The sequence below is a fragment of the Palaemon carinicauda genome, chromosome 38 (genome assembly GCF_036898095.1).
Source record: "Palaemon carinicauda isolate YSFRI2023 chromosome 38, ASM3689809v2, whole genome shotgun sequence".
NCBI classification, from domain to species: domain Eukaryota; kingdom Metazoa; phylum Arthropoda; class Malacostraca; order Decapoda; family Palaemonidae; genus Palaemon; species Palaemon carinicauda.
In genome coordinates this window covers 59,608,027-59,633,026 of record NC_090762.1, presented here as the reverse complement: position 1 = coordinate 59,633,026, position 25,000 = coordinate 59,608,027, and the positions used below count along the sequence as shown (strand labels likewise).

The following is a 25,000-nucleotide window of genomic DNA, read 5'->3' as shown; positions in this document are numbered from 1 at the left end:
ATATATATATATATATATATATATATATATATATATATATATATTCTATAAAAATAACAATTAAAATATAATACCAAAAATAAATCACTCGAAATTTAAATCTGAACTATACCTTATACTAAGACATAATGACCCTACAAAAATTTATACATGCACTTGTTTCACTAGAAATCAATGGCGAGTCATTATTCTTACCATCATTATCATCACATTATTACTATATTTCATAATGATTATCATTGCTATTGTCAGACTTAATAATTTTGATAATGGTGGTCGTAAAAGCCCTTTCTATGAAAAATATCAATAATTCTGAAAATAAACCATATTACAAAACTTATTCCTAACATTATTAATCAGAAACCCAATAAATTGCTATTTCTATACGTATATATCAGTATTTCAGTGACGCTATGCTACCCATTTCTATGAAGCGTTTAATTAAGAATTACATTCTAAAAATGATAATAATTAATAATCTACATGAAAACGCAAAGAAACCTAAAATTTTAGAGAACAGATATATTACAAATGTTCTTAATGAGAAATGATACTGAAACGAACCCTCATCCTTACCATGCTCTCTCTCTCTCTCTCTCTCTCTCTCTCTCTCTCTCTCTCTCTCTCTCTCTCTCTCTGCATTAGATATGTCTGTATGAATATAAAAAACCTCCAATGAATCCCTAATATCATCGATAAAAATCTGTTGTATCAAAAACTGCAAAACCCTTGAGAACCGGTAGCGGATTCTGAGGCTTATCTGAAGCAGGGAGGGAGGGAGATGCTGAGGGAGGGGGTGGGGGGGGGGAAAGAGGGAGGAAGATGCTGAAGGGGGGGGGAGGACAGAAAGGAGGAAGGAGGCTGTGTTTTCTCTCTTGATCCCCCAGACCTCGAAGATGATATCAACAGATCCATTAGTGCTAAATCGACAATCATGTGTTGTTTTTTCCATTAGGTAGGGAAGCGTTTAAGAAGTTGGTTTTGCATCCATTCTCATTCCTTGGTTGGTCTCCTCGGCTCAGAACAATTCGCACTCTCTCTCTCTCTCTCTCTCTCTCTCTCTCTCTCCTCTCTCTCTCTCTCTCTCTCTCTCTCTCTCTTTAAAACACATTTTCTCTCCAGTGCTCTCCTGCAACTATTTATACACACTAAAAGAGCACATTCTCTCTCTCTCTCTCTCTCTCTCTCTCTCTCTCTCTCTCTCTCTCTCTCTCTCTCTCTCTCTCTCTCTCTCTCTCCTTAAAACATTTCTTCTCCCCATTGCTCTCCTGCAACTATTTATACACACTCAAAGACCCCATACTCTCTCTCTCTCTCTCTCTCTCTCTCTCTCTCTCTCTCTCTCTCTCTCTCTCTCTCTCTCTCTCTCCTTAAAACACATTTTCTCCCCATTGCTCTCCTGTAACTATTTATACACACAAGAGCATATTCTCTCTCTCTCTCTCTCTCTCTCCTCTCTCTCTCTCTCTCTCTCTCTCTCTCTCTCTCTCTCTCTCTCTCTCTCTCTGAAAATACTATATTTTTTATCTCTTTCCTCATCTCTGAATATGTCTCTAACTCACTTTTACTTCTCCCCTCTGGGATCCATTCTCTCTCTCTCTCTCTCTCTCTCTCTCTCTCTCTCTCTCTCTCTCTCTCTCTCTCTCTCTCTCTCCCATGAATATTTCCACCCATGCCGTTTAAATGTTCGAATGTTGAACATTCTAACTATAACACGGTGATGGATGTTCTCATCCTTAGATGGTGCATGTTTACAATTATTAATCTTTTTCAGAGTATCAGTTTGTCTTCCTTCCCTAAACTTGATCCGAGAGTTCCTTCCGGTTGGCTGGTCGGAGGGACAAATTCCATCTCATCAAAAGACACTGGTTTTAATCTAATGAATTTTTGCTATTTTGATTTCCTACTGAAGAACCAAATGAAAAGGTAGATATGGAGGATAAAATCAGACTTAGCTACGAAATTTAACATCGTTCTTTATCATCCATAACTAGAAAAGCACTCTGAAAGTGCAGACCTCCGCCACGGCCGCTTGAGTTAAGGTTACGGTCGATCTTTTGCTTGACCTTGAGCTAAGTCCTAGGACATTCAAAATTGAATCACTTCCACGTCTCATCATAACAACTGATCCCTGAAAGTTCTACTACTCTATGAGTAAAGTTGTAGCCAGGAAGTTGTTCAAAAACAAACAAATAACAAACGGACGGACAAACAGGGGCAAAAACATAACGTCCTCCCAAATTCGTTTGCAGAGGTAATGAACCGGAGATACGAAGAAAGTCTTCTGTATCTTTTAACAGACTTACGTCTAATGTTGACAAAATTTTAATAACCACAATGATGTGTGAAATTAATAACCGTCTTTAAAACCACTATATTCGCTAATAACATAGGCAATAAGGGGTTTCATTAGAGCCTATCCATCTGCCAATTCTACTTCTGAACATGGCCCAACCGCTTGATATGCAACGATACAATAAAACTTAACATTAGATACCGTATGCAGATCCAACCACACACACTAGTGTCCGCACCTGTATATATATACAAACACAAACACACACACACACACACACACACACACACACATATATATATATATATATACATAGGAATTTAGCACAACTGTCCTTGTTAGCAGAACACCACAGGGTTTGGAAGTCCTTGCTTACCAGTATGCATGAAATATTACACGAGGTTGGGCTAAAGATAAATAGAAGAAAGACAGAGATGATGAGAACGGAGTATGCAATGGAAGATTAAATATCATTGGAAGGAGAAATGATTAATGAATTGGAATGATCTAAGTATTTAGGAACTATGATCTCCAATACAGGGTCATTAGAATTAGAGTTTGCTGAAATATTGTAAAAAAGCAAATCAGACAATGGGTAGGTTAAGTAAAATTTGACAATCAAATCGCCTGAAATTACATATAAAAATCAGACTATATATCAGTTTAGTGAGATCGGTGTTACTTAATGGACATGAGTCATGGTATGACAATGATACAATCTCCAATAGATTTAGTAGATTTGAGAACAAAACCCTCAGAAGGATATTGGGAGTTGAATGGCAGGACAGGATTAGAAATGAAACTAAAGGAGAGGTTACTCGAGTGCCATATGTGAATGAGATCATGATGAGGGGTAGATAGAGATTGCTTGGGCATGCTCATCGCACTCCCCAGAGAGATTAGTTCACCAAACGTTCAGCTGGGCTCCACAAGGCCCTAGAAGAATTGGAAGACCCAGGCATACATGGATGAGAACTATGAAGCGCAAAGTAGGAGATGATGAATGGAGAAGTATTGAATTAATGCTAAAGATAAAGAAGATTGGCGAAATCTAACCCAGGCAGTTTGCGTCATCAATAGGCACAGGAGATGATGATGATGAAGATGATGAGATTATATATATATATATAATCTATATTATATATATATATATAGATAGATAGATAGATATATATAGAGATAGATAGATATATATAGAGATATATAAATATATATATAGATATATGTATATAGATATCTACTATATATATTGTATTTACAGGCATATGTGTATAATATATATATATATATATATATATATATATATATATATATATATATGTATATATATGTATACTTATAAAGAGAATGAATGTGAAAAAAATCTAAACTATATATGTATATGCAATAAAACTTAACTATAAGATACTGTATACACATCCAACCACACACGCTAGTGAGCGCAAATGTATTTATAAGAACACACATAACACCCCTGCACACACAAATGAATATATATATATATATATGATATATATATATATATATATGTGTGTGTGTGTGTGTGTGTATGTATGTATATATATATATTATATATTAATATATATATACATATATATATATATATATACATATATATATATATATATATATATATATATATATATACACACCAACGAATGGAGCTGTTTCTAGTCCACTGCAATATGTGTATATATATATATATATATATATATATATATATATATATATATATATATATATATATATATATATATATATGAATTAGACAGAAGTACAGGCTACCTAGATTTTAATTTTGACCTCTGGTGAACCTGTAATTCAACAAATCTCGTAAAGTTTATATATATATATATATATATCTATATATATATATATATATATAGATATATATATATATATATATATAAGCCGACATATACATACGTAGAAATATACACACAGCACATACATATTCATATATATATATATATATATATATATAGATATATATATATATATATATATATATACTATATATACTGTATATACATACTTAATTATATATGTAGGTTTTATTTCGTTTCCTCCAATTTTAATGTACTGTAAATACCTACATACATACATACTGTATATGATTAGAAATGCAAAATAAGGATTGCAAGCAAAAGTAACAAAACTAAAACTGAAAATATAATTATAAAAAGAAACGTAAACAAAAAAAGTCGAGGAGATTGGGCATGCATACAGGCAAAACCTACTTTATAATTCCATACATGAATTATAAAATTAATTTTGGTTGTGAAGCATAGACTAAAAATTTAGTAAAATTTGAAAGAACAAATAAGCATATAAACAAAACAAACATCATTGGGAATCTAACAATGATAGTATCAAGTACATTCTTATATACATACCGAACCACGAACAAACGAACAAGCAAATACATACACATACATAAATACATAATTACATGTATACTAAAATACATGTATACTCAATACATATACTTAAATGTATATTCAAATACATGTAATTTAAATACATGTACATTCACATACATGAACTATATATTCAATACATGCATATTCACATACATGAACTGTAAGTACATTTTGTATGTAAAAGTAAAAAAGAAAATATTTACCAATATCAACAAATAATGGGCTAGAGGGTTTTTATGATATAGAAATGATAAAAAAAAGAGGAATGAATAGAAAAGGTACTTTACCACGTAAACCCTAATCTACATCCACGATCAAAGTCCGTGCAAATGTCAATACGGAGTAATACCCGTAAGGAAAGACGGAAGTACCATTGCTCACACATACGTCCTCTTCGGAGAGGCTCAGAGAGAGACAATATTCTTATGCAAAGCAAAGATGCAAAGTGCAAGATTTCGGTTGGATTGAAAGGAGATCTGGGCTTCTGAGAAATGGGATCAGGAGGGATTTAGCTTTTGTTTGTTTTGTTACTCTCTCTCTTCTCTCTCTCTCTCTCTCTCTCTCTCTCTCTCTCTCTCTCTCTCTCTCTCTCTCTCTCTCTACGATTTTTTTGGCGCTCATGTTTTAGGTAAGTTTTTATCTGCGCTTTGTTGTTATGACTTAGCAATATGTGAAATGTATATCGCATAATACATTAGACAAAAATTAAAAAAAAAAAAAACATTATTTATAAAACTGCCAATTTTGATAATAAAGAAATTATATATTTATTATATATATATATATGTGTGTATGTATAGATATACATGCATATATATATATATATATATATATATATATATATCGTATATATCTATATATATATCATATTATATATATATAGTATATATATATATATATTATATATATAGTATATATAGAATATAGATATTTGTGAATATGTATAGATATACATGCATATATATACATATACATACATATATATCCTACATATACATATACATACACCACATATATATATATATATATATATATATATATATATATATATATAATATATATATGGGGAGTGAAATGTGTACGCAGTTGTTAAATGAATGGAGTAGAAGTTACTGACTAGGATACGAACATTAAAGTATATAGTTAGGAAGCTCATACCTGAAGATTTGCTGATAGCCAAAAGAGTAAATTTGTGTGTGTGTGTGTATAGTGGGTGAGTATTCATTTCCCGAGAGACACAAGATATTTAATGACGGCTCAAAATAACGGAGTAAAATTATTTTATATTTTCTTTTAACACATACACACCAAATCACAAGCTATATTTCTAACAATTATGGAAATGAATAACGTACTTTCCTTTTACCGTATCAATCAAACAAGGTTACTATTGCTTTTGTTTGAAGTCAGCACTTTCGTGTAGCTAATCTTTGTTACGTCACGATATAAATTAGTTCTAAATAATCATAAAGAAATGCAGTCTTTTTCTTAGCCTCATCCCAACTAGGGGAAAACAGCCCAATAAACCATAGACCTTACTCATGTGAGGTCAGTTCTAAATATATACATACTAAGTCACTAAGCCGAACCGCATGATCTAAGGATATACAAAAGTGCATTCAGTTAGAAGTTCTCAGTGAAAAAAGGATATTTTCGTACGGATTTTCAAATGTTTTCAGTTCAAACTCAATCCAAAAATATTAGAAATCGATAAATAAAGCGATACCTTTTGAGGACTTGTCTTCAGTGTTATCAGATATTTATTTTGTGACATAATCCTCTATTCCCTTTAGAGTTTCTGGTGTCGGAAGAACTTGCTAATAGATTATGTGCTTGACAGTCTGGTCATTCTTAGTGTCACCGCTTGATCGTTCGATCAACAAATTAAGGAAAATTTGGTCTGATCAGAACCTGAATGGGGGACCATCAGCGGAGGGTAGTACTAACCAAGATTAATTTAAGTCTTCTTTTACATTTGGCTTCTCCCATTGAAGATCACCATAGTGGATCATCTATCTCCATTTACTATTATCTACTGAATAATCCTCTGTCAAATCAACTACTCTCATGTCTGCTCTTGGTTATTCCAGATATCTCCTCTTAAGCCTTCCTCTCCTCCTCCTACCTGGGGCCCCATGCTTAGTACCCACCTCCTTGCATACTCTTCCTCCCTTCTCTTCACATGCCCCAAACCACCTTATTTTATCCCTTGTATTCTTCCCAAACTAATTCACATATGCAATTCCTCTTATAAATTTATTTCTGATCTTATCCTTCCACTGCCCCCCCGTGAAAACCTCAACATTTTTATTTCTGTAACCTCCATCTCTGCTTCTTGATTAAAGGCACGGTCTTCAAACCATACAGCATGGCAGGCTTGCCAACACCTTATAGGTCTTCCCTTTCAGACTTGCCGATATCCTTTTGTCGCATATCACACATGAAGTTCTTCTCCAGCCATTCCACACAACTTGGATTTTCTGCCTTACCTCGCCCATCGCATCATTATATAGTTGATCCTAAATATCTAATTCATTTTACATCTAATGATTTAATACCTTCTATTGTATTATATTTGTATCCTTATTTCCTTTTCTCACTGGGCCATTTTCCCTGCTGGAGCCCTTGGACTTACGCCATTCTGTTTTTTCATTAGGGTTGTGCATAGGAAATAATAATAATAATAATAATAATAATAATAATAATAATAATAATAATAATAATAATAATAATAATAATGCATTTCTGCATCCCCTCATTTACAAATATGTACTCTATCTTACTTCGCTGATTTTCCTTGCCCTCTCCCCTCTCGACGCAACCCTTCGAATTGCAGTTTTTGCTTCAACCTCCTATTTACTCTCGCACCAGATCACTACATAAGTATTTCCTGCAAAGCAGAATAGTAGCATCTGGTTGCCTCTCCCCATAAGATAATGAGGAGTACAGTAATACACGAACACACTATATTGTCTCTTACTTATCAATCCTCTTGCGAGGGGCTGGTGGGAACAATGTTTTAAGGTGGGAGGTTGCTGGTCAAATAAGCCTTTTCCGCTATCCACGACCTACCAAACATAAGCTAGGGCTGAACCATTTAGCCACGGCTGATTACACCTTCAGAAGATGAGAGGTGGGGCACCACATCCATCTGTATATACATATACAGTATGTATGTAATTTACTATAAATATATATATTATATATACATATATACATTTTTGTATATATATATACATACATTATATATCTATCTATCTATCTATCTATCTATCTATATAAAAATATGTGTGTGTGTGTGTTTGTGTGAAAACATATATAAATTATGTTATATATGCATATATAAATATGCACATTATATATATATATATATATATATATATATATATATATATATCTATACATATATATATATACATATAAAGATATCTAGAAATAGGAGCTTTTGTTATACATATAAATCAAAGAAGCTCCTTGAGAGAGAGAGAGAGAGAGAGAGAGAGAGAGAGAGAGAGAGAGAGAGAGAGAGAGAGAGAGAGAGAGAGAGAGTCATCTCAAAGAGGCTGATGGTATGAGAAAATGATTGCACCGTTGCCTAGAGAGAGAGAGAGGGGGGGGGGGGGAATCCATTTGCTTATCCATGTGTAAGTAAAACCCTAATTTGCTTTATTAGGCATCGTTGTCACCCCGGGCGATGAATTGTCTCCATTTGCGGCGCCTACTAAGCGGGGCAAGAAGTACTACTTCGCAAATGGCTTTAAAAGCTTTCCCAGCCTTGATGGCGCCAAACGCTACTTACGCTCTGCTCAGCCCAGCAAAATCTCTTTGCACTCACGGCCTTCTTTCCCAGTTGTTCTAAGACCAGGTTTCTTACTGGGCTGCGTCGCTACTCGCTACCACCTTAAACTTGGAACAATGCTTCGAGCAGTGTTACCAACAGTTTTTCCAGTACAATTTATGACTTTCCCTTCATGCTTACACTGTAGGAAGAAGCAGGAGTCTGGCATCACTTCTGAAATTCTCTTTCACTAAATGCAGCGTTACGAGCTAGGTGGATTAACTATTTTTCCTCCAAGGTTACGAGCAACCCTACACTGAAGAATCCTCGAAGTTACGTTTAGGTATTTCCGAATATTCCGTCAGGCAAAAACCAGTCAAAAACAGTGGGCCAAAATTCTCCAAATCTAAATATCTTTACTAAAGCCTATAGCATTTCCGTGCTTCTGTTGACGTCGGTGAAATTATTAAAAATTCAAACATTTACTGGGGACGATCTGGGGAGGGAGAACTTGGGGGATTGGGTATGGATAGTAAGGGTTGGAGTGAGGTGGGGGGTGGGGGGTGGGGGGTGGGGGGTAGTTCACGCATATCATTTGCGATGCACTTAGCTCCCCTTTTCCTGACTATGCATCAGACACGCGATTCTTCTCTCCATCAACCCCTCCTCTCCTATTTTTTTTCCAATAACGCATAAGAAGTATTTGCTGATGTGCATGGAAAATACTTTAATCTCTCTCTCTCTCTCTCTCTCTCTCTCTCTCTCTGATGCTTTGTTTATAAGGAAACTTAAAAATATTTGAAGTAATCTTCATCAAATACGTAAAGCGGACGCTCTCTCTCTCCTCTCTCTCTCTCTCTCTCTCCTCTCTCTCTCTCTCTCTCTCTCTCTCTCCTCTCTCTCTCGTGAGAAAAACGAAATTCCTTTTTTCTTTGAGTGAACGCCTTTCGGTCCTGTGAAATAAGAGCACTCTTGGTGGACCTTAATGTTTATGCAAGTGTAGACCTAAATGGTATTTTTCCTCTGTTTTGTGAAAAGATAGCGGATTTCTTAGCTGCTAAGTTTTCTGTTATTTTTCGAAAATTAGCAAGAAGTTCTTTTAGCACTGTTGGAGGATCGGTAATGTTACTCCATTAAGTTAATGTGTTTGTAATAGCTGTAGCACTACAGACAACCGCTCAAAATCCATTAACTCCATAGGTTGGCCGGGCACCAACCACCCGTTAAGACACTTCCGCTAGAGTTATTGGATCTTTTGACTGGCCAGACAGTAGTACATTGGACCCTCTTTCTGGTCGCGGCTCATTTTTCCTTTGCCTACACATACGCCGAATTGTCTGGCCTCTCCTTTTCACATTCATCTGTCCCCATACAGCTGACAACACTGAGATTGCCAAATATTTCTTCCTTGCTCGTGGGGTTAACTACTGCAATGTAATTGTTCAGTGGCTACTTTCCTCTTAGTAAGGACAGAAGAAACTCTTTATCTATAGTAAGCAGCTTTTCTAAGAGAGGGGACACTCCAAAACCAAACTATTGCTCTCTAGTCTTGGGGTAGTGCCATAGTCACTGTCTCATGGTCTTTCACTGTCATGGGTTAGAGTTCTCTTGCTTGAGTGTACAATCTGGCACGATATTCTATCTTGTCTCTCTTCCTCTTGTTTTTATGAAGTCTTTCTAGGTTTACATATAATATATCTAATTTGATATTGTTAATGATCTTAAAATATTTTATTTTGAGTGTTATTACTTTTCTTGTAGTTTGTTTATTCCTTGTTTCCTTCCTCACCGAGCTATTTTTCCTGTTGGAGCCCTTGGGGCTCATAGCATCATGCTTTTGCCACTATTATTGAAGCTTAGCTAATAATAATAATAATAATAAAAATAATAATAAAAATAATAATAAATAATAATAATAATATCTTAAGTTTTTGAACGTCTTTTGGCAAAACGTCTAAATAGGTATGCTGAGTGTAATAATCCGTTTCCTAGTTTGCTACTTGGCTTTCTAATAGACCTTGAAGCATGTGATGCCCTTCTTACAATTCCCAATGCTGTGCAGAAATCCATTGATTGTGGTCAGGAAGTAGTTGTGATTGGCGTTGATTTTAGTGCTGCCTTTGACCGTGTCAATCACGAGGCCCTCGTTTTCAAACACAAACATTTGCGAGTCTGTGGGTCTTAGCACCATTACTAAATAATAGATTTCAAAGAGTTATTGTTGATAGGTATCATAGTGAGTATAGGGATGTGATAACAGGTGTTCCTCAGGACAGTGTTTTGCCCCATTACTTTTCATACTGAATTATACAAACTCGCTGTGTAATTTAGTCTAGAAATTAAGCTCGTTGCATATGCAGATGATGGTTCTCTGTATTAATTCCATCTCCTGAATGTAGATCTTGGGTAGAGGAATCCCTCAACAGAGATCTAGCTAAACTTAGTGCATGATGCAAATTATGGGGCATAAAAACTATGATTGTAAGTAGGTCGAGGACAGTGGCTCCGCAACATCCAGATCTCGGCAATGACAATGTTTCTTCAAACTATATGCACTTCCTTTAAAATTTTAGGTGTGATTCTTAATTAGAACTTTACTTTTCAAAACACATTCGGTCTGTTTCCCCTACGACTGCAAAAAAACTTTGGGCTGATTAAGAAAACCCTTTAAGATTTGAGGTGAACAATGTATTCTGAAGAAATGTTTTAATTCTTCAATTATATCTTATTTCAAGCATTATTCTCCTATCTGGTCTTTACCTGCTGCATCTCATCTTAATTTGTTGGACAAATTTGCTGTCTATTAAATTTCTTATTCTTGACCTTCATATCAATCTTTGGCACCATTGTTCATTTCAAGTCGCATAAGATTTTTCATACTTCAGACCATCTTCCCGGACTGTACCATCCTGTACGTAATACTAACTACACAGTTAATTCTAAGTCATGCCTTCACCATCATAAGGCTCAATACTACATAGAATTCTGATTTTAATTCGAGCTGTGACCAGATTGTAGAATGGTCTCTGATTTCCTATTCCCTGGCTGGACAGAAGCTATTGTCTTTGAGTGGTTCCCCCTTTGGGTCTCTGATCCAGAGACATTAGGTATTAAATTATATGGCTTATTGGAATATATATATATATATATATATATTTATATATATATATATATAAATATATATATATATATATATTTATATATATATACATATATATATATATATATATATATATATATATATATATATATATATATATATATATATGCAGTGTATAGGTATTTACATATACATGTGTGTACATATAAAAACGTATATGAAAATATATATGCATTTTATATATAATATATATATATATATATATAATATATATATATATATATATATATATATATATATATTACTAGCTAAGCAACATACCAGTTGAAAAAGCAAGATGTTATAGGCTCAAGCTCCAACAGGGAAAATAGCTCAGTGAACAGAGGAAAAATGGGAAAAGATAAAATAGTGTGCCTGAGTGTACCCAAAAGTAAGAAAAGACCATGGTACAGAGGCTATGGCACTACCCAAGAATAGAAAACAATGGTTTGATTTTCGAGTGGCGTTTTACTAGAAGAAATTCTTGCCATGGCTAAACAGTCTCTTCTGAACAATTATAGTACAATAATCAACCCCTTGAGTGTATAAGGAAAGAGGCTAATGTATAAAGAACAGACCAGACTCTTCGGTGAATGTGTAAAAATTAGCCATAACCAGAGAGTGATCCAATGTAGTCTATCTGGCCAGTCAAAAGACCCAATAGCTCTTAACGGGTGGCTGGTGCTTTGGCAACCTACTACTTGCACTTTATACCTACTATATATAGATGCTATGCATATGTAAATGTGTATGTATATATATATATATATATATATATATATATATATATATATATATATACATATACATATATATACATATATATGTATATATATATATATATATATATATATATATATATACAGAAAACATATCTATATATAAATTTATATGTGTATGGATATATATATACATATATAAAGGATTAGAACATAAGATGGTTACAACTCAAAGAGCTATGGATAGAATAATGATGGGATTAACACTAAGAGGCAGAAAAAGAGCAACATGGATATGAGAACAAACTAAAGTAGAGGATATTCTAACAACATATATTAAAAATAAATAGACATGGGGAGGACCTAGAATGAACATAAGAATAACAGAAGGAGCTCCTAGAGATTGGAAAAGAAGCAGGGGAAGAGAAGACGATAGGTAGATGAACTAAGAAAATTTGCTGGTCTAAACTGGCATAGGAAGACCATAAACCAGACGCGAGAGGAAGGACATATCTGAGGACTTCGCCCTTCATTGAATTAGCAACGGCTGATGATGATGGTGAAATATATATATATATACATATATATATATATATATATATATATTATATATATATATATACAGTATACCTGTATATATATGAATATATGTATAATATATATATATGTATATAATATATATATATAAATATATACACACACACATATATATATATATATATATACATATATACACACACACATATATATATATATTATATACATATATATATTATACATATATTCATATATATACAGGTATACTGTATATATATATATATATATATATATATATATATATATATATGTGTGTGTGTGTGTGTGTCTCTGTGTGTGTTTGTTGTGTACGTCTGCTCATGTGTGTGGTTATGTAGCCTACATATTTCTAGATGCAATATTTCATAAGAAGCTTAAAAATTTTTTTCTCACCAAACAGGTTCTCGAAGCCATTTTCGGTTAGGCCATCATCAGACTCAAAATGAAATTTGCTTATACAGAGAAAGAGGCGCATCTCAAAGACGCTTCACGGCGAAGTAAAATTAATGATAAAAACATGTTAGTTCGTGGAGTCACTAAGGTCAAAATCTTCCAGTCAGTCAAGCATATCAGTTAACCTTTCTCCTCGTCCCCCTTATCCAACTCTTAACGCCCCCCCTCCCCCCTACAAAAAAAAAAAAAAACTAGAAAAGAAAATCTACGTAGAGGAAAAATTCGAAAAAAAAAGTAAAATTCGAGGCATTATGATTTTCCTACAACGTTTCTGTCTTCTTTTTTTTCTTTTAGGGAGCAAAATCTCAAAGACTTTTACATGGGTCTGGAATTTCCCTGGAAAGAGTTACAGTGTTGACTAGGATGTCTTAATGGAGGCCGGGGACCCCGTCACCAATCACGGGGTTCCTCGCGCGTGAGGATGGAAGAAGAAGAAGAAGAAGAAGAAAAGCTGATCCTAAGGAAAGGCTCCCGTCGACTCTTTCTAAAGGATTACGCTCTATGGTCTACAAGATTTTTTCTCTCAATCTTTTTTAAAGCCATAATTGTTTTTTATCACTTTCATTCTAGTCTTCTGAAGAGATTTTTATTAATCTAATTTTCTCACTAGTTTTAATATTTTCTTAATCTTTCTTTTTATCAGTTATATCTAGAGGAACATGTTTAATTTTCCCCCAAAACATACAAACAGTAACAGACCCGATGTCGCAATAACTGTACTCTCAAGATAAATACAAACAAATATACTGTAATCAAAATCTTTAAAAAATGTAAATGTAAAAGTACTTAGCTTCATATACCAAAAGTATCATTGTGATATATGTAGACCATAAAGAGCTTCCTTTTTTTAAAGGTTTGAAAGGCCGCTCATGAATGGCAGAGGTAAGGGACAGTGACATTACCCTATCAAACAGGACAATGCCCTACAGACTGACCATATTAACATATGATCAGCTCCCAAGCTCCGTTTCCACCCAAGCTAGGACCAAGGAGGGTCAAACAATGGCAAAGAAAGGGGAGACAAGGCAAACATAGCTCATGACTCACCCAAAAATTTGAAAAATTATAATTGGAAGGATGAAGGGGTGGTCAAAACCATGAAAAAAAAAAAAAAAAAAAAAAAAAAACAGAAATCGGGCAAAACAAGAGGAGGAGAATGCCCCATTCTGTTCGTAGAGGGAAATAACAATCGCTGAATACTTTAATATTTTACAGTTTGCCAAGGATTTGATTTAGGATTAGTACTAAGGCTGAGGAGTCCATTCCACACAGAAGGTAGGCAACCCAGTAGTTGCTCAATGGAATAAATGCCAAAAGAAATTTTATGGCAAAATAAAAGAGGAGACAAGAACAGAGGTAATGTACAGTATAAAGGCTTAAAATGGATGCGGCCACGATTCGAAGGGACGATAGAAATACCTTACAGTAATGTCTACGGTACACAGAGTAAAGCGAACTAGTGGCGCTGACTCCTTTTTTTTGGGGGGGGGGGAGTTAACTTTACAGCCACCTGATCTTTTTGGTTGCACATCAACACTATTTTTAAAAACACGATCATAAATTACTAGAATTTTAAAGCGAGAGAGAGAGAGAGAGAGAGAGAGAGAGAGAGAGAGAGAGAGAGAGAGAGAGCGAGAGAGAGAGAGAGAGACTTTCTCCAACATCCTGCGTCTATTACCTAACTATCCTCCATCTTGTGGAAGTGCTGGGTTGCGTAACAATCGTTAAACCCCATTAACTGTCCGCGGTCAGTCATTCTTCACCAATAATTTGTCTTTCGGCCTTTGTTCATTTCCCTGTTTCTATGCAGTTTTCCATTGGGAAATGCTTCGATATGTATCTTCACAATGCTGAGCATACCAAAGAATAAAAAAAACGTAAAATAATTAATCGTAAGGGAGATAATGATATTCAAATTAGAAATGTTTATAAACTTTGCTTCATATCTCGATAGTTATCATCATTATTACAATAAAAGTTACTACAAATCCGGTTACAACCCTAGAGTGAAAATCAAAATGCTGTGTAAATAATGGCTTCAGACTTTTCTTGATCATATAGTAACTTTCTTAAACAATATTTTAAATTGTGACAATGAAGGAAAGTTTTATCTTTTTTTTCAAATAATTTTTTTTAAAAATAATTCTAAACTTATGGTTTGATCACAAATAGGCCAGATGTCAGATATCAAATATAATCAAGTATACAAGGAAACTATTTCATATGGTCATTTCTTTCTGTTGCAAAGGAACTTCAACACAGTAGTCTTTCACATAAAACTAATATTTTCTTTTTATTTCAATGATCGAGTGTTAAGTCATAAACAGAAAAAAAAAATTATAACGCTAGCGTTATTCCCTGGTGCTATGACAATCTAATAAAAAAAAAAACTATTTTGATAGCCATGGCACACACAAAACCAACTACATACACACCCGTATATATCATATAATATATATATACACACATATATATATACACATATATATATACACATAAACATATATATATATATATATATATATATATATATATATATATATATATATATATATATATACATACATCTACCAAGGCACTTCCCCCAATTTTTGGGGGTAGCCGACATCAGCAAATGAAACAAAAACAAATAAGGGGACCTCTACTCTCTACGTTCCTCCCAGCCTAACAAGGGACTCAACCGAGTTCAGCTGGTACTGCTAGGGTGCCACAGCCCACCCTCCCCCGTTATCCACCACAGATGAAGCTTCATAATGCTGAATCCTCTACTGCTGCTACCTCCGCGGTCATCTAAGGCACTGGAGGAAGCAGCAGGGCCTACCGGAACTGCGTCACAATCGCTCGCCATTCATTCCTATTTCTAGCACGCTCTCTTGCCTCTCTCACATCTATCCTCCTATCACCCAGAGCTTCCTTCATTCCAACCATCCACCCAAACCTTGGCCTTCCTCTTGTACTTCTCCCATCAACTCTTGCATTCATCACCTTCTTTAGCAGACAGCCATTTTCCATTCTCTCAACATGGCCAAACCACCTCAACACATTCATATCCACTCTAGCTGCTAAACTCATTTCTTACACCCGTTCTCACTCTCACCACTTCATTCCTAACCCTATCTACTCGAGATACACCAGCCATACTCCTTAGACACTTCATCTCAAACACATTCAATTTCTGTCTCTCCATCACTTTCATTCCCCACAACTCCGATCCATACATCACAGTTGGTACAATCACTTTTTCATATAGAACTCTTTACATTCATGCCCAACCCTTTATTTTTTACTACTCCCTTAACTACCCCCAACACTTTGCAACCTTCATTCACTCTCTGACGTACATCTGCTTCCACTCCACCATTTGCTGCAACAACAGACTCCAAGTACTTAAACTGATCCACCTCCTCAAGTAACTCTCCATTCAACATGACATTCAACCTTGCACCACCTTCCCTTCTCGTATATCTCATAACCTTACTCTTACCCACATTAACTCTCAACTTCCTTCTCTTACACACTCTTCCAAATTCTGTCACTAATCGGCCAAGCTTCTCTTCTGTGTCTGCAACCAGTACAGTATCATCTGCAAACAACAACTGATTTACCTCCCATTCATGGTCATTCTCGTCTACCAGTTTTAATCCTCGTCCAAGCACTCGAGCATTCACCTCTCTCACCACTCCATCAACATACAAGTTAAACAACCACGGCGACATCACACATCCCTGTCTCAGCCCCACTCTCACCGGAAACCAATCACTCACTTCATTTCCTATCCTAACACATGCTTTACTACCTTTGTAGAAACTTTTCACTGCTTGAAACAACCTTCCACCAACTCCATATAACCTCATCACATTCCACATTGCTTCCCTATCAACTCTATATCCATAAACTCCAGATCCATAAACGCAACATACACCTCCTTACCTTTTGCTAAATATTTCTCGCATATCTGCCTTACTGTAAAAATCTGATTCATACAACCCCTACCTCTTCTAAAACCATATGCATCTGTCCCCCTATCTACCTTTCTATATATAAATAGTTAGGCAGCTATCTATCTATCTATCTATCTATCTATATATATATATATATATATATATATATATATATATATATATATATGAATTACCGTATTTCAAGATAGAGGAGTACTGCAAGGAGTGCTGTGAACCCACTGAGAAAGGAATGACCCCCTAAATGGTGGAAGATGAAGCTCGATATCTTTAGGCCACTGAGGCACTGACCATTGCAACCCGAGTCGGGTCATTCCATTTATTTAAAAATTATCTCTCAGTAGTAGTAGATAGTTACATTGCCACCGAAAAAGCTGTAAATGTCTTCGGATACAGATGTAAACTGTCACACTAGAGAGGGGCACCTAGTGAGAGAATTTTAGGCCCCTTGATGGTAAAAAGTGGCCGCAAACGACAGACAAAATATTCTCCAAATACCCGTGATAACCAAATATTGATAGGAAAATTCAAATTGATAGTATTCTCGGCGTTCTGTGTATTGTTGAAATTACCAAACAGCCAGGGGTATGTTGTTTGCAGCCTCAAAACATTATAGGAATAAAATGGTGTTTCAAGTGTGTGCGGTTGTGATGCAAAAGAGAAGAAATCTTAACAAGTTCTTAATTAATGAGAATATAAATGAAATGTGTATGTGCCTACTGTATATACATATGCATAGACACACACACATTATATATATATATATATATATATATATATATATATATATATATACTGTATACTGTATATATATATACATATATATATATATATATATTTACACATATATAATGTATACTATATATATATATATATATATACATATATATACTGTATATATATATATATATACATATATACATATATATATACATATATATATATATATGTACTGTATATATATATATATATATATATATATATATATATATACTGTATATATATATATATATATATATATATATATATATATATATATGGTATACCTTAGCAATCCATGTTTGCCAACGGTTACATAAGTGGATGAGCAACCTGGTGGCGTATACGAGAACTTTGGGCGTGGAGGAAATGGGCCACTAAATCGCAATGAAGTAACTGACAGGAAGGTGACGGATTGGGTTTAAGGCGATAAACAAGATGTCTCTTCGTCTTCAACTCTTGATGCCTGGCGGATGATCTTACTGCAATTACTATGGAACGGCAGGGGTTACTTGCCTTAGTTAGATAGGCAGTGCGCATCAAAAGGAACTGAATCCTCATGGATATAGTCAGTCTATGAGAAGACTTGTGATATCTATATATATATATATATATATATATATATATATATATATATATATATATATATATATATATATATATATACACACACACACAGTATATACAGTATATATATGTGTGTGTAGATACATACACACACACACACATATAATATATATATGTAAATGCATACATACATACACACATATATGGCAGACACTTGTGGAAAAAAAAAAAAGTGTCGTGACCAATGAGTGAATATCAAAAGAAATTTTGCGCTAGAGTCATTTATCACCAAACTCCTCATTAATTAAGAACAAGACATGGTTCGCCTAAAATTCCTTAGAAATTATAATAAAAGGGTAAAGCGAGGCAGTAAAGATACACCTTTCAATCAAGAAAGTAAACCTCATGAAAATATGAAAATTGATTCGAGGACACACAAATCATAACTTGCATTTATCCCCCTCCCAAAGACCTCTACTCCTCTAACCCCAATCCCCTGGCTTTCACGTATACTTTCCCCTTGATCCCTTTCACATCATTCCTTACCAAAGAGCTTAACTCCTTACTTGCCTTACCTACTACCTCCTCCCACAACCAACTCCCCTCCCTTAATCATTTCAATGGGTTATGGTGGCCTATTGGAAAAGTCCCTGCCTAGCGTTCTGCTGGACGAGAGATTGATTCCAGCTCAAGCTTGATGTTTTATAGTAGTTTCTGCAATCTCACCATCCTTGTGAGCTAAGGATGGGGGAGGGGGTGGAGCCTATAGGTCCACCTGCTAAATCACCAGCAGGAATTACCTGACCTTCCCTGGTCCTAGCTTAGGTGGTGAGAGGGCTTGGACGCTGTTCACATGGATATATGGTCAGTCTCAAGGGCATTGTTACTGTCCCTTGCCTCTGCCATTCATGAGTGACCTTTGAAAAAAAGAGGCTCTCTCTCCAACATGCCCCTTTCCCTCAGTAACTACCAAAGAATTTTCCTTAATATTTCTCTCCTTACTGTGCCCATACCTGGACTTCAAAACACTCTCTCTCTCTCTCTCTCTCTCTCTCTCTCTCTCTCTCTCTCTCTCTCTCTCTCTCTCTCTCTCTCTCTCTCTCTCATGAGTGATGGACTCCCGGATGACCGATGGGGTCTACAGTGCTATTAATCAAGGTAAATGGTGTTGGAATACCTATCATCTCCCGGTTTTAGACTCCAACTCCATAAATCAGGCTAAAGAGCCTCCAATGACTGTTATATAAGTCTCCGATGGTTTCAACAGCTACTAATAAAGGGGTTTGCCTGGCCTCAGTCTCACCCACTTTAGGCTCGTAATGGCTGTCTAACACGCGTTCGCCTTCTACCTAGTCCTCCTATTCCTCTTATATTTCTCCTATCTTCGTTTATCTATGTTCTTGTAACCTGCAATGTAGTAAGTCTGATTATCTGTTGCCTATTCTCTCTCTATCTTTAAGTTCTCAGTAAGAAGTCATCTATTTCTTTCGTCTTCTCGTTATTTTTCTCTCCGATTGCTTCTAATTATTAACTTGTCTATGTCCAACATCCAGCTAGCCATTATGCCCATTTGTCAGTTCTCCGTCTGTCAGTTTGTCTTTGGGGTTCTACCTCGTGTCTTCAGATTCGCCTGCTTCATCTTTGTCTTTATATATCTATCTACAATCTTTGGGATCTTGACTAAATACCTTAGGCTTATTCCTTTGCCTCTCATAGAGAGGCTTGGTAACTGGACATCCGCTTATCATCCATATAAAATTATATATAATGTGTATATAGTAAAGGGTTGAGTTATACTGTAGAGATATACCGAAAAATACAGATAAACATATACTCACAATACATATGCACTGTACACGTATATACAGTATATGTATGTGTGCAGTTGTGTTTACAGCCATAAAGGCAAACAGGTACAATCAGACTTCAATGGAAGAATACACATCTATAAATGCTTTACAAATTAAAAACACTCACATTTGGCATTATTGAAAACAGCAATTGAATCAACAATGATAATAATGATATAATACATGGACACAGAATTATATTGTTAATAATAATAATAACAACAATAATAATAATAATAATAATAATAACAATAATAATAATAATAATAATAATAATAATAATAATAATAATAATGATGATGAACTGGCCTTTTATACACCTACAGTAATCATTGGAGAATGCAAAACAGTAAATAATCACAAATTGAATGATGATTTTGGATAATGCAACATCGTATAACAAGATTTCAATCGAAAATAACATATAGCCTCCACATATTATAAAATATATAATATGTAATATATCAATCTTATGGATCAGAATAAGCTATTTTGGCACAAAATTTTTTTTATTACTTATGTTGCTAAATTGCAAGTAAATACGAATATATTGCAATTCTGCGTATGAATCTGTAAATCTTTTGAGAATATCATTAATGCCATATCCAAGCAGGATATGCGAGATTATCGTCCGTATGTTCATGTCGTAACACTGATGCACAAAGTAATCATTCTATAGATACATTGTTACCTAAAAAAACCTTCAGTATTTGAATGATTTCTTTAGATACAAAAGTTTAAACCTAAAGCATAGTTTCATTTGTTATTGAATAATTAATTAATTAATTAATTAATTAAATAATCAAATAATTAAATAATTAAATAATTAAATAATTAAATAATTAAATAATTAAATAATTAAATAATTAAATAATTAAACAATTAAATAATTATATAAATGAATATATATATATATATATATATATATATATATATATATATATATATATTACTGAAGTTTGTGGAAGTAATAAACGATAATAAAAGCTTATTACCTCCGCCAACGATGTTGAAAGGAGGTTATGTTTTCACACATGTTTTTGAGTGTGCGTGTATCTGAACAGCTTGCTGGCCCCAATTTCAATCGTAGAGTAATGAGATTTGCAGGGATTAGCTGATATGCAAAAAAGCTGAAAATTATCAAATTTTGGAAGTTCAAGGTCAAAGGTCAATGTCACGGTCAAGCAATATGTCAAATTTACGTAATCAGCCATAAGTTTGGACATAGTTGTCACAGAGACTTCAAACTTGCTTCATATTTAAGTATATGGAAATCCTCGCCAATTAATACATGTTAAGGTCAAAGGTCAAGGCCAAGGTCGAGCGAAAGGTCGAGAAATAAGCTGCCGCGGCAGAATTCTGCGCTCTTCTGACTACCTCTCTATTTTTTTCGTCTTAAATCATCCATTACTTTTGTACCAAGACATTTTCTCTTTTATATTTATATCTATTTATGCACAATGTGTAAGTTGCTGTCTTTCCCCTAAGATGTATTACTTAGTCAGCTTAATGCATATCAAAACATACCTAAAATGTTACGTATTTGATTAACTAAAGTTTTTTACCGTTTTTCATATTCCTAAAATTTGAACAACAGTCTCTAGTTACAAGCTCATTTGATTACGGTATTTTCTCTTTTAAGTAAATCACGTATATATGGGATATATATATATATATATATATATATATATATATATATATATATATTTATATATACACATATATATATATATATATATATATATATATATATAAATATATATATTACATATATACATATATATAAATATATATATATATATATATATATATAATATATATAAATATATATATATAATATATATATATATATATATATAAATATATATATATAATATATATATATATATATATATATATATATATATATAAATATATAATATACATATATATATATATATATATATATATATATATATATATACAATATATATATACTGTATAAATATACATACACACGCACAAATCATATACACGTAAGTGTTAATTTTACATAGTTATTCATGTAATACATATATAAAGTATATTCCAGTGTAAAACAATGTACGTAAAAGAGCACACCGCAGTACCTACCTCCAAATATATATATATATATATATATATATATATATATATATATATATATATATATATATATATATATTATATTCATCAGAACAGACTACCACTTTTCACTTGAATTTTAGTAATCCCACCGGATGTAAGAAGAATAATGTCTGCCTAACACGTAAAAAGGAACCACTACTGTCAAATCTTGTGTAATGCACTTAGCCCAGAGCTTTCAGTCTAATGGCTTTGATAAGGTCTAATGTACTTTTGACATAAATATAAGGTAATGGGCTTTGCATCTCCAGTAAGAAGTCTTTGGGAGAGTAAATCCCATATTGCAGGCAAAATGGACGTTAGCCAATCAGATCTCTCGGCCTGCGCCAGGATTTCCATCTTGGGGCGTTTTCATTGGCCGAGACGTTTTCTCTGGGAAATGAGGCTTTGTCAAAAATCACGTCTTTCACACGGTCAAAGTTGCTTTTACGAAGCTGCCTGGAGTTGGCACTTTGCCTTCTTGGGATTTTTTTTTCTTTTTTTCCTTTTTTTGCATCCCATTAGCGATATGTTTTTACGTTAACATCTTCCCTGCAGAAGCTTACCATGCATCTCAGATGTGGGTGAATGGCTGACAGATGGCTTGGTGGTGGCGGTTGGACATGATTGGTTAGGATTGGAAAGGATTGGATATACCCAGTATTGGAGAGCTGGAAGGGATTAGAAGTACCCAGTCCTAAATAGGAATACACATCCTGCACTCCTGTTAAAAAAAAAAAAAAAAAAAAAAATTCTTCTGGAAGATCCCATGTATTACGACGTTCGGTGATGTTTTTCTTAGGGGAGATATGTAGCTTTGTTTATACGTATATGGTAGCTGATTTACCTTATCTTACTTATTTCTGTTTTATTATATGCGGTCATTCTACCCTTGTGTCGTAATAATAATAATAATAATAATAATAATAATAATAATAATAATAATAATAATAATAATAATAATAATAATAATAATAATAATAATACAGGAAGCAAAGAAACATGGTAATTTTCTCCATAGTGGATTTATCGTGACTTTTCCTACTTTTCCTTTCATTTATTCATTCAAAAAGCAGATGATTTTTTTTTATAAACACGGTACAATCTTTTGATATCTTAATCACTACGCCTGTTTATCGCATGTTTCCATAAAAGAAAAAAAATATATATATTTGAAATTGACAGTGAGAAAATTCTAAACTTTATGAAAAGTTTGCTATTAATAATCGATAAAGTTTTGTGTAGTATTTACATATCCATCCACTGATACAATTCTGGACATGATATAATGGTATTATTATTATTGTTAATTGATAAGCTACAACCCTAGTAGGAAAAGAAGGATGCTATAAGCCCAGGGGCTCCAACAGGGAAAATAGCTCAGTGAGGAAAGGAAACACGGAAAATGAAATATTTTAAGAACAGTAACATTAAAACAAATATATCCTATATAAACTATAAAAACCTTAACAAACAAGAGGAAGAGAAATAAGATAGAATAGTGTGCCCGAGTGCACCCTTAAGCAAGAGAACTCTAACCCAAGATAGTGGAAGACCACGGTACAGAGGCTCTGGCACTACCCAAGACTAGAGAACAATGGTTTGAATTTGGAGTGTCCTTCTCCTAGAAGAGCTGCTTACCATAGCTAAAGAGTCTCTTCTACCCTTACCAAGAGGAAAATGGCAACTGAATTGAAATTTGACTGAATAAACAGACGCATTGGTACTCACAACCAAAAAGGTCTGATTATGTAAAAACCAGTTTGCAAGTTTATGGATTTACTGTTGTTCAAACTCTACAAAATGGTCTTTTCACCCAAAACCGTTCGGACCAAAGCTCCCTTGAACATCTGGTGGGTATGGAGACATCAATCCTTTGCCAAAATTGGCTCATGTCCCTCAAAAAATGTGTTTGGAAATTTGTAGCAGAGAAGACGAAACAGAGAGTGAGAATCTCTCCTTCTCCTCATTTATTTATTTATTCATTTATTTGTATATTTATTTTTTTTTTTTTTTTGGTCAAAGAATGTTTCAGCTACCCATAACTCCATATTTTTTTTTCATGCATATCTAATAAATCATTATCTCATTCTTGTGTCTTTTTAATTTTTGTTTTTGTAGAGTGGCGATGTAACCATAATGGTTAAACCATTAGCCAAACAAAAACTAACGTCACCATCTATGTTTACAGTATTTGCAAGAGCGAAGTAGAGATAAACTAAACAAACGCGCCAGACTAATGCGGATTCAAATGTTTCAACCCATAAAAACCGTAAAATATTATTATGTGATCCGTAGCCTACGGGCCTAACTCTTATCCAATCGTCCCTAGCAATAAAAGGCGTTGATTTATCGCATAT

At 34.0% G+C, this 25,000-nt stretch overlaps 1 long non-coding RNA gene across 1 annotated transcript in view; it reads left to right on the top strand.

Annotated features, from left to right (window-relative positions):
- Positions 1-25,000, top strand: part of LOC137630657 (uncharacterized) — a 148,622-nt gene that overhangs the window by 109,387 nt on the left and 14,235 nt on the right. The window lies entirely within an intron of this gene.